Source organism: Gadus macrocephalus, chromosome 6 (assembly GCF_031168955.1).
Source record: "Gadus macrocephalus chromosome 6, ASM3116895v1".
Lineage (NCBI taxonomy): Eukaryota > Metazoa > Chordata > Actinopteri > Gadiformes > Gadidae > Gadus > Gadus macrocephalus.
The window spans coordinates 1,623,882-1,636,689 of record NC_082387.1 but is presented as its reverse complement, the minus strand read 5'-3'; the positions used below and the strand labels follow the sequence as shown (position 1 = coordinate 1,636,689).

Here is a 12,808-nt window from a genome sequence, read left to right as displayed (position 1 = left end):
TTTTGTTTAGTGGGAGCTTACAGCCAAAATGACTTACTCTTCATCTGTTGTGTGCCTCACAGGTCCATAATCATACTTGTAGATATTGTAGATATTTTGTAGACTGTATGTGTTTGTGTGCATGTTGTGTCATGCAGGTTGTGTCATGCAGGTTATTGATTCTGGCACTTGGCTCATTCATCTTAGTACCTAATAAATACAATAAGACAAAATAACTACTGTGTAAAGTGACCTTGACATCACTGAGTAAAACATGACTGCATAGGACATAGGAACAATCCAGTCATACTTTTATTGAACATTGTTTTTAAATCACTGATTAGTTCTACATAACAATGATTGCTATTGTAAACGCATGGCTGAGACAACAGTGAACAGGTGAGATTTCTCGTAACTGGTATTGCTGAAGCAACATCTATTCGAGTAGGATTGTTATTTACAAAAAATGTTATCACTAATGAATTCACATAACAAACATGGTACAGTTGGCTGGAACTACAGCAAACAGGTGAGAATGATGAGATTACTCGTTTTCCATTACAAGTGGACTGATAACTGTTGCTATATGGTAGAGATGATCTAAACATGCAATATAGTTTACTAGAAGTTAATTATAAGGTTTTGTGATGATAGTGGTAGGCTACTCATCTTCTGAGGATATATATATTATATATATATAATATGTATATACATATACATATACACATATATATATATGTGTGTAAATATATACACATACACATACATATACATATATATATATTAGAGCTGTCAAGCGATTAAAATATTTAATCGTGATTAATCGCATTAATGTCATAGTTAAATATCCCTTGATTTTTTTGTCCCATAATTCTTCTCATTTTAATTCTCTTATCAACATGGTGAAGTGCATCGGCTTGTCTTGTGCAAATGATTTTTTATTGATAACAACATTGGCATATACCGATCAAAACAGGACGATACAAAAAAAGAGCCTATAGTGCAATTAAACGACTGCTTTGAACAAATTTCATTTGAACAGAGCAGTCAGGCTACTGCTTCTTTGTTTTGAGCCAAAGAAAAAAAAAAAAAAACTTTTTTTTTTTTTTTTAAATAAAATAATTACGTTAATCGCGCGATAATTTTTTTAACGCCGTTACAATTGGTTTGCGTTAACGCCGTTAATAACGCGTTTAACTGACAGCTCTAATGTATATATATATATACACACATCCTCCGAAGATGATAGATTACATGACATTGTTCTCAACAAACTGTAGCTTAGCCTAAAGCTCATTAGTTTTACCTTTGGGATTACTCTACAGCAGACGTTCTTCACTTCGTTGGGCATAGTGGCACAATTCCCACAGTTGCACCTAGGTAGTAGAGATGTTATAAGTTATAACGGTGTATTTTGATGGACAAAAGTAGTCAACAATATGCCATGTCGGGACATAGAAAGCTTGTTACGGACCCTTGAAGAGTACGAGTGGTCTACTAGCCGCAAGCTAAGTCTGAAAAGCTACACTAAATACATGATAAATCGCGTGTGTGTATAATAGCATAAACAAAAACTTACCACTGTGAAATGTCCTGGTCCATTCTACGACTAAAATCGCGCTCGTCATTAGCGTCGTCTGCTCCATTAACGCTTTCGGGGTCCAACTCAGGCTCAAATTGGTAAGGTAGCACTGAAGCCATAGACAGAGTGACAGAGTGCCTGAAGAGACGTCAGCACCCTGTCAGCACCAAGATTCTAAATGCCTCAAACTTCTAAGCAACAGGGTGTTTCACATAGGGGTTGTAATACTCATAAAGTATGAGAAAAAATAATGACAACCCTTTATTTTTGTAAATCAATTCTATGAGGTCAAACAAATTAAATAATGAACAGTAAAAAAGGGCATAATAGGGCCCCTTTAAGTGAATTAGATGAAGAAGAGCAGGGGCCTCATGTACTAAGGTTGCGTACGCACAAAAACGTGGCGTACGTCCTTTTCCACGCTCACGTTCAGATGTACAAAACGTGAAATGACCGTAAAAATGTGCGGTCCCCACGCCAGCTCCAGAGCTGTCGTACGCACGTTTCTACAGCTATTGTTCCTTTGGCGACACTTAGAGGTGACGCTGGGAAACTGGGAAAAAAGGTGAAAACAATGACTCAGAGTGATTTGCACATCAGAGACACACTAATGAACAATTAACAGACCTTGCAATTATATGGGTGGCTATAAAAGCATGCGCAATGGATGAAGATTTTTTTTTAAAAATGGCTGCGTTAGCGTTAGAGGACATCGCAAATGGTCAAATCCGAAGGGCGCTGGAGACGCCGGGGCCGACGGAGCAATCCGTGCCCTCTCCTTGCTTGTCTATTCAAAAATAAAAAATTAAAGTTGATAAACACGAGTCAAAGTCTTTAATATCCTGGCATCTTTACGCACGACTTATGTGTATTGCAAGCAGCCAATTGTATGACCAGTATAATTACAGCATTTATGACTTCAGCATATTTACCTTGGGGATGATCGGTGTCCCCTTCATGGGCTCCCACCACTCCGGTGAGAGCTGTGTCACCGATCAAAGCGGCCACTCTCAAATCGAAGGGGGAGAGTTCCCCCACTCCCGTCCCCCCACCTGTTGCGGTCACGCTTCGGCGGTGGGCAGAAACCCTCCGCTTCACCTCCACCTTGAGGTCTGACCACTTTTTTTTAATTTCAGAGTGTGTGCGCTGCTGAGACCCCACTGCATTGACGGCCTCGCAAACACACTCCCACTCACTTCTCTTTTGTTTTGCATTTATCCCTGTTGACAGGGTTCCAATAGCATATGCTTGCGCATTTCTACCTCGTGGAGCAAAATCTCGAGCTCAGACTCCGTGAAGTTTCGTTTTTTGCCTCTGTTCATGGTGCCAGGTGATCGGATTAAGAGGTGAATCTCAGGTCCAGAGGCCTATTTAAATGAAATTGCATATTTAAATGAGGGCGTGGACAGGGAGGAGTTTGGCACCTCGGCATGTGCGCTCAATTCCACGTTGATCGAGATGTACAAAAGAAACGTGCTTGGATCCATGCGTTCGCACACTTTGATACATCTGAATTTATTTGTGCGTAAGACAGTTTCTGGGTTTTGGCGTACGCCAAGTTTCAGTATGAAATCCACGCAAGTCTTAGTACATGAGGCCCCAGGGGTCTCATTTATAACCGTTGCGTACGCACAAAACAGGGCTGAAAGTTGCGTACGTGACTTTCCACGCCAAGGTTGTGATCTATAAAAAACCAACTTGACGGGAAAATGTGCGCAGCCCTAAGCAAACTCTGACCCATGCGTACGCATGGTTTGGAGGAAAAGGAGAATTGGCGACACAGATGGTGTGGTGGTGAACTGAAGTCAGACCGAAGAATTGTAGAGTGAGAAGAACGATTATGTTTTATCATCGCCATTCATAAATTTAATTTCAACCCGTATCATGCGTTAAATCCTAATCAGAATAATTTAAGTCAACTGCGTTATTTCTCAGTTATAACTCCAGAAACATCTCCTTAGAATAGAAATCAAATAAAAATCTCTATATTTAATCCCGTCACTCCATACTGTCCACTGACGGCGCGACTGCATGGAATAAAGCATCTGTCCAACATGTGTCAACAACATAATATTTTTATGTGACACTGTAAACACATCATCAAATGTCAATCAAGTCAATTAAAAAGTGTGGAAAAGCAAGCCACACTCCTCATCACAATCGTTGTCCGTTACTCTTGATGCTTTTCATGACAAATCAGGCATTAAAAAGGGGTTATGTTCAAGAACATTTTACGTGGGTGATTACAAACTGATTATCCAAGGTGTTCTCGGTCAGTCTTATTACCGTAACCCTATAAATACAGAGGTGAGCGCCGTGGTAATGCTGCACCATATGGCACTTCTGGCGGACCATGCAAATGACAGGATTTAGGGACCAGAACGATTTATTGGTAGGCTACATAAAAATATGTAACTCTATGTCTTTTTTATTCTGGGACTGTGCGCTCCGTGCTACTGACAGAGTTCACTGCTGCAGCAACATGTTGCCACTCACTCTGCTTTTTGTTGTTGGCGATCCCAATCCCGTGACCGCCGAACAAAACTACCTTTCGGGCCTTCATCTCACCCACAAGTGTCTCCACTTCAACCTCCGTGAAATTTCGCTTTTTTGCTTTTCTCAGTACTTCTGCCATTGTTTCCGACAAGACATAATACTTGCATCTGAGTCTGTTTTATATGCAGATCGAATTCATGAGGTCATTTGCATTGACCATTTATGGTTAAAAAGGGGCGTGTACAGGGCGGAACGTGAAACTGATTCAGCTGCGCACACTTGTAGGCACTCTGTGATTTATAAAGCAAAGATTGCGTACGGTGTGCGTACGCAGGGTTTTCATAAATCGGAATATTTCTTGGCGCACGCAAAACTTGGCTTCTGGGTGTACGCACATTTTTAGTAACGATCTCACACACAGTTTTATAAATGAGACCCCTGGGGCCTCATGTACTAAGACTTGCGTGGATTTCATACTGAAACTTGGCGTACGCCAAAACCCAGAAACTGTCTTACGCACAAATAAATTCAGATGTATCAAAGTGTGCGAACGCATGGATCCAAGCACGTTTCTTTTGTACATCTCGATCAACGTGGAATTGAGCGCACATGCCGAGTTGCCAAACTCCTCCCTGTCCACGCCCTCATTTAAATATGCAATTTCATTTAAATAGGCCTCTGGACCTGAGATTCACCTCTTAATCCGATCACCTGGCACCATGAACAGAGGCAAAAAACGAAACTTCACGGAGTCTGAGCTCGAGATTTTGCTCCACGAGGTAGAAATGCGCAAGCATATGCTATTGGAACCCTGTCAACAGGGATAAATGCAAAACAAAAGAGAAGTGAGTGGGAGTGTGTTTGCGAGGCCGTCAATGCAGTGGGGTCTCAGCAGCGCACACACTCTGAAATTAAAAAAAAGTGGTCAGACCTCAAGGTGGAGGTGAAGCGGAGGGTTTCTGCCCACCGCCGAAGCGTGACCGCAACAGGTGGGGGGACGGGAGTGGGGGAACTCTCCCCCTTCGATTTGAGAGTGGCCGCTTTGATCGGTGACACAGCTCTCACCGGAGTGGTGGGAGCCCATGAAGGGGACACCGATCATCCCCAAGGTAAATATGCTGAAGTCAAACTTTTTAATTATGACTTTAAAGCTAATCTCTACGCAGATGACATTTTATTGACATTGTCTAGACCTGCTCTTTCTGTGCCCCATCTGCTTAAACTAATCAGTGATTTTGGTGTGTTTAGTGGTTACAAGATCAACTGGTTAAAGAGCGAGGCCATCGCCCTGAATCGTCTCACACACTCAGGTCATTTGAGTTCAACACCTATTGTTTGGAAAACCGATGGTATGCGATATCTTGGTGTTAATATTACATCCCCGATTGATAACATTTTTGAGTTAAATGGCCCCAAATTATTGAAAACTGTGAGGGACGATTTGAACAGATGGACAAACCTACCTTTATCACTATGGGGGAGGGCAGAAGGCAGAGGGCAGTCGATAGTGTTTAAATATGGTCGATAGTTTAAATGTGGTCGATAGTGTTTGAATATGGTCGATAGGGTTTAAATGTGGTCGATAGGGTTTAAATGTGGTCGAGAGGGGTTTACATGTTTAAATGTGGTTGATAGGGTTTACATGTTTAAATGTGGTCGATAGTGTTTAAATATGGTCGCTTGTGTTTACATGTGGTCGATAGTGTTTAAATGTGGTCGATAGTGTGTAAATGTGGGCGAGAGTGTTTAAATGTGGTCGATAGTGTTTAAATGTGGTCGATAGTGTTTAAATGTGGTCGATAGGGTTTACATGTTTAAATGTGGTCGATAGTGTTTAATTGTGGTCGATAGTGTTTAATTGTGGTCGATAGGGTTTACATGTTTAAATGTGGTCGATAGTGTTTATATATGGTCGATAGGGTTTACATGTGGTCGATAGGGTTTACATGTGGTCCATAGTGTTTAAATGTGGGCGATAGTGTTTAAATGTGGGCGATAGTGTTTAAATGTGGTCGATAGGGTTTACGTGTGGTCCATAGTGTTTAAATGTGGGTGATAGTGTTTAAATGTGGGCGATAGTGTTTACATGTGGTCGATAGGGTTTACATGTGGTCCATAGTGTTTAAATATGGTCGATGGTGTTTAAATGTGGTCGATGGTGTTTACATGTGGTCGATATTGTTTAAATGTGATCGACAGTGTTTAAATATGTTCTTTTCCCTCACTCTCCACCTCATCCCTAACTCTCCACCTCAAGCTGGTGTGTAGTGAGCGTTCTGGCGCCGATTGTCTGCTGTGCATCACCCAAGTGGGTGCTACATATTGGTGGTGGTTAGTGAGGTCCCCCCTTGACTTTAGGCGTCTTTGAGTGTTATTAATTATTATTATTATTCATGTTTAACCTCTGTTTTCCTTTTATTCCTAGTCTGTTTTACATAGTTTTGAATGATGACTATATGCTCTGTAAGGTGACCTTGGGTGTCTTGAAAGGCGCCTCTAAATTAAATGTATTATTATTATTTATTATTAGAAGTGCTCAAAATGAATGTGCTCCCACGATTAGCTTCTCTGTTTACCGCCATCCCATTAGAAGTCCCCCAGAGATGGTTCAGAGAAATTAACACACTATTTTCTTTATTTTTATGGAAAGGTAAAAAACCTAGAATAAGTCTGAAAAAATTATCTATCCACAGGAAAAAGGGTGGACTAGGGATACCAGACATTCATACTTATTATTTGGCGTATATGGTATTTATCCCCTATCCTGGGCGTATGAGAAGGAGCAGGCAGCTATGGGTAGCTGGAGATGGCTGGAGCAGAAACTTGTCGAGGTGAATTATAAGAATGTCTCCTTAGCCTCACTCTGGTATCGCACCAAATGTAATAAAATCATAAAAAATCCCATAATTTCATTCTCGTGTAGAATTGTCAATGAAATACACAAACAACTCAAAATGAATGGTTTAGTTTTACCTTCATGCCCCATATGGAACAACCTAGCACTAAAGGCCGGTGGGAAACCTATTAGTAATGAATCATGGCACGAAAAAAACATCACCAACCTAGGTCATATCCTGGGAAGCAACGGAGAAATGCTTTCCTTCAATGAACTCAAGAAGAAATTTGGTTTGAATAACTCGGATACATTCCAGTACCTTCAAATTAAGTCCATCATGCAAAGCTTTGCAAATATCATGTTAGCAGATAATGATTATTTTGATATTAAGTTCAGGGATGCAGTCTCTGGCAGTGGAAAGGTATCTAAAATCTATAAACTGTTATGTTGTACTTCTTCTTGCATCTCTTCTAAAGTTATAAAAGCACAATGGGAGAAAGATTTGGGCATAAATTTAACATCAGAACAATGGGAAACTATCTTGAGCCGCTCAAATAATCTTTCAAAATGTGTCAGGTATAAAATCATACAAATTAAGATTCTGTTCAGATCCTATATCACTCCACATAAACTTAAGAAAATTAATAATGGTGTTACAGATAAATGTTGGCATGGGTGTGGAATGAATGGAACTCTTATCCACTTACTGTGGCACTGCCCAGAAACACAGACATTTTGGTTAAAAATCAGAGATTATCTATGTAAATTATTTAAAATCAACTTTCCTTTAGAACCAGCAGTGGGTCTTCTAGGAAAACAAATAGAGGGAGCAACCACAAAAAAAATTCAATATTTATTAGACCTAGCCTTCCTTTCAGCTAAACGGTTAATCCTTATGAACTGGAAAGTGAAGAAACCAAATTGTTTTGATCAGGGTTTCCCCAGGTTTGATCAACCCAAATTTAAGACTTTTTTTAGACTTTTTTAAGACCACTTCAATGAAAATTAAGACCTACATCGCACCCATTAAGCAGTCGTAAAACGCGGTCGTGCATATGTTATTCATGTTTTTTTGGAACATATGAAACATTCATGTCAATACATTAATGAATGTGCCAAAGGATAAGTGTGCACTCACCAATCAAAGAGCCAAACTGAGGGCCTAACTCAAAGTCTAGAGGCCTGATGTCTCTTAAGACCATGTACCCAGAAATAATAAAAGATTAAAAAAACAATACACAAAGTGATGGTGTGAAAGTGTAGCTGTATTTTTGGTTTAAATATCAAACTTTCAACACACAATATAAAATATAAACAAACAAACTCTTATCAAATTGCTGTAGTTTCTCAGCATTCAAATTTCCTCAACCATTTCAATGAATCCACCACTTGCCTCGTTGACCTCTTTTACTAACTCCTTCGTAATGTATGGAGCCAGCCCGAACCCAAACCCTAACCCTAACCCGTCCACAGACATGGTGACTAATGTATGATAGTAAGCATTATTGGCCCTTAACACTAATATTCGGAAACAACACTGCCTCAAAAGGATATTGGCCTAAGCAACACCAGTAGAGGCTATACTTTTCCCTGAACTTTTAAACGTTGCAAACGTGCAAAAACATAATTATATATTTATGTGGCATTCAGTCCAATGCTTAAAATATATCTGTGGCATTCAGTAGGCCAATGCTGTGGTAAAGTGTGTAAAGTATGACCAAGTGTTTCTTTCTGTTCAATAGATAGAACTTTATCAATCCCCTGTAGGAGACATTTTTAATGTTTGTCCCCATAAAACAATAATGGCAACAAAAAAATATATACAAAACATGACGGTAACTCTAAAGTCAAACCGTCCAATCTGAAGGCTCTACTTAACCACTCCCCCTACTCACTTCCAGCAATGCAAAGCGAACAGAACTGAGGTGGGGAGGGCGTAGCTTAAGTAGTTTGTGACCGACCCAGAGGAACGCAACGCAAATTCAATGTAAACATGTATGAGGCTTTAATAAAATCCCGGACGATTTTGAAATTCCGCCCGGACACATTTATTTGTGTCTCAAAAAGAGGGCATGTCTGGGCAAAAGAGGACGTCTGGTCACCCTTCGTAAGGGGAACCCATTTGATTCCTACCTGTTCCACTGTTAAATAGTGGCGCAAGTTGGTGGGCGCTATCCTGGTAATTTCTCTGTGTGTGTGTCGTGTGAGTGTGTGCATGGGTCGAATTGCGTGTCTCACGCCGAATGCGTGAGACTTGAGAGCACTGCTTCCCCATGATGTGGCGTCTCCTCTCGACTGATTATGTTTGTTGAGATTGCCGGCGCGAAAACCCAAAGTATTGTTCGCGCATACTCCAATAAATGAGACGTTCTCTGACGTTACGCAAAACCCCGATACGCAAAACGCCCCCTATTTTCCCCTTGTGTTACAGTCCGGTTGACTACGAAAACATATCCTAGTAGGAAATTTAAGACCATCTTAAAAAAATTAAGACTTGGGTAATTTAGGAACATGAAATTTAAGACATTTTTTAGATATATATTTTAGTTTGATATAGTTAACTGGCAGAAGGACTTTCTGGAACATGTTTCTATGGAACAAGCAGCTTCTGTCTTGCAAGATTTGGGCAGTGACCACACAGATTCTCTGAGTCAAATCATGTCACTCTTGAAAGAAAATCAAATTGATGAGGATATATCCTGATACAACACTGACAATGATGAGCCATTTTGTTCACTCTTGTTTATTGAATTTTTATTTAGTTATTCACTATTATTGTTGTTATTGGTTCTTTGGTGGTACCTGTCATATTACTCCAAAGAAAGAGGGGAAAAAATGTGTGTGTGTGTGTGTGTGTGTGTGTGTGTGTGTGTGTGTGTGTGTGTGTGTGTGTGTGTGTGTGTGTGTGTGTGTGTGTGTGTGTGTGTGTGTGTGTGTGTGGTTGGGGTGACTCATGTATTCATGAACTTTCATTCATGTTTTGTTTTTTGTCTTTGTTTTGTTTTTGTTTTTCTTGCTGTTGTTGTTGTTGTTGTTTTTGTTGCTGTTCCTGTTTGTTATCTTTGTTGTTCATTATGTAAAATAAAAATATATATATATACGAAAAAAATAACACTTTTGGAGTTGATATCAAAGGAAATAACAATAAACTGGTGTTTAAAAATAACACTTTTGGAGTTGATAATAAAGGAAAGGTAACAATAAACTGGTGTTTAAAAACAACACTTTTGGAGTTGATAATAAAGGAAAGATAACAATAAACAGAGTTACATTTAGGGAAAGAAATAACAAGCTGGAGGAAATGATTCCGGCTTGGTGTTCCTGAGGAACTCTTAAAGTGTGACATTTTATCACTTTGTTAGTGTTGTAGTTTATTACACTAATGAAAGTGTCAAATTAACACTTTTGTGGTGGTCCCCATATAATAATAATAATAATAATAATACATTTAATTTAGAGGCGCCTTTCAAGACACCCACCTTACAGAGCATATAGTCATCATTCAAAACAATGTAAAACAGACTAGGAATAAAAGGAAAACAGAGGTTAAACATGAATAATAATAATAATTAATAACACTCAAAGATGCCTAAAGTGAAGGGGGGACCTCACTAACCACCACCAATATGTAGCACCCACTTGGGTGATGCACGGCAGCCAATCGGCGCCAGAACGCTCACTACACACCAGCTTGAGGTGGAGAGTTAGGGATGAGGTGGAGAGTGAGGGAAAAGAACATATTTAAACACTATCGACCATATTTAAACACTGTCGATCACATTTAAACAATATCGACCACATGTAAACACTATCGACCACATTTAAACACTATCGACCATATTTAAACACTATGGACCACATGTAAACCCTATCGACCACATGTAAACACTATCGCCCACATTTAAACACTATCACCCACATTTAAACACTATGGACCACATGTAAACCCTTTCGACCACATGTAAACCCTATCGACCATATATAAACACTATCGACCACATTTAAACATGTAAACCCTATCGACCACAATTAAACACTATCGACCACAATTAAACACTATCGACCACATTTAAACATGTAAACCCTATCGACCACATTTAAACACTATCGACCACATTTAAACACTATCGACCACATTTAAACACTCTTGCCCACATTTACACACTATCGACCACATTTAAACACTATCGACCACATGTAAACACTAGCGACCATATTTAAACACTATCGACCACATTTAAACGTGTAAACCCTATCAACCACATTTAAACATGTAAACCCCTCTCGACCACATTTAAACCCTATCGACCACATTTAAACCCTATCGACCATATTCAAACACTATCGACCACATTTAAACTATCGACCATATTTAAACACTATCGACCACATTTAAACACTATCGACCATATTTAAACACTATCGACCACATTCAAACCCTATCGACCACATTTAAACCCTATCGACCACATTTAAACCCTATCAACCATATTTAAACACTATCGACCACATTCAAACACTATCGACCACATTTAAACACTCTCGCCCACATTTAAACACTATAGACCATATTTAAACACTATCGACCACATTTAAACACTATCGACCACATTTAAACACTATCGACCACATTCAAACACTATCGACCATATTTAAACACTATCAACCATATTTACACGCTATCGACCACATTCAAACACTATCGACCACATTTAAACCCTATCGCCCACATTTAAACACTATCGACCACATTTAAACCCTATCGCCCACATTTAAACACTATCGACCACATTTAAACCCTATCGCCCACATTTAAACACTATCGACCACATTTAAACACTAGCGACCACATTTAAACCCTATCGACCATATTTAAACACTATCGACCACATGTAAACACTAGCGACCATATTTAAACACTCACACAATTTGATATATATCACTATATATATATATAGATATAGATTTGTGCTGATTATATTATTACGATCTATCCTTGTATTTAAAGGCACCCAGTGCAACTTTCGAGGCTTAAAAATAAACATTCAATTTCTAGTCTTTTTTACACGTAGTAAGTTTCAATAACTCCATACCATTACATACCGACATTTAAGCAGCAAAGATGAGACGTCGTTGTGTGGTGAGAACTGATACAAAATCGATAACAACAACAATGCCGCCATTTTCTTTATTTTTTGTAACCTACAATAAATAAAGCAGGCTTCCAGTCAATGGAAAAATGGCTTCTCCCCAACGGCGATTGTTGTTGTTTACGATTTTCTATCAGTTCTCACCACACAACGACGTCTCATCTTTGCTCCTTGAATGTCGATATGTAATGGTATGGAGTTATTGAAACTTACTACGTGTAAAAAAGACTAGAAATTGAATGTTTATTTTTCATTGAATGTTTACATAAAGTTGCACTGGGTGCCTTTAAATTGCGGATCCCCATAAAGGGTATAAATTGCCATCCCCGTATTGGGTTCCAATAGGTTGACTGACTCTCCGTCCATCCTTCGTATCATCTGCTGTTCCAGCGCCAGACAAACGGCGGTGACACTACCGACGGAAAAAGCCGTTACGTCCCATTGTTTGGAGTGAAAGCAGTTTCTCCCTATCCATATAATATATATATATATAGATCTACACATATAAATAGTTTATAAAAGAGTTAAAAGTTTACAAAAACACACTTCAATTACTAAAAACAACGCAACACGCACGGAGCTACTGGATAAGCGTCCTCAATATACACCCTGAAAGTGTTGGATTTAACTCTTTCAGTGTAAAAATGTCGATTTAAAATTTGCTGTGTAGTGCTGTCTAGTACTGATGCGAGCTGTGACTTTTTTTGGTCTTTCTTTCTTTAATAACCCAAAATAGGACATCGTAGTAAACGATTTCTGGGGATC

The 12,808-nt window shown here is 39.2% G+C and overlaps 1 long non-coding RNA gene across 1 annotated transcript; it reads right to left on the bottom strand.

Moving 5' to 3' along the window:
* Nucleotides 1–2,076: 2,076 nt before the first annotated feature.
* LOC132459178 (uncharacterized) lies at nucleotides 2,077–2,265 on the bottom strand. The gene is made up of 2 exons (XR_009526125.1): nucleotides 2,189–2,265; nucleotides 2,077–2,114 (listed from the first exon to the last, which is right to left on the bottom strand). It is a non-coding gene; the product is annotated as an uncharacterized LOC132459178 (long non-coding RNA).
* Between the last annotated feature and the right edge of the window lie 10,543 nt (nucleotides 2,266–12,808).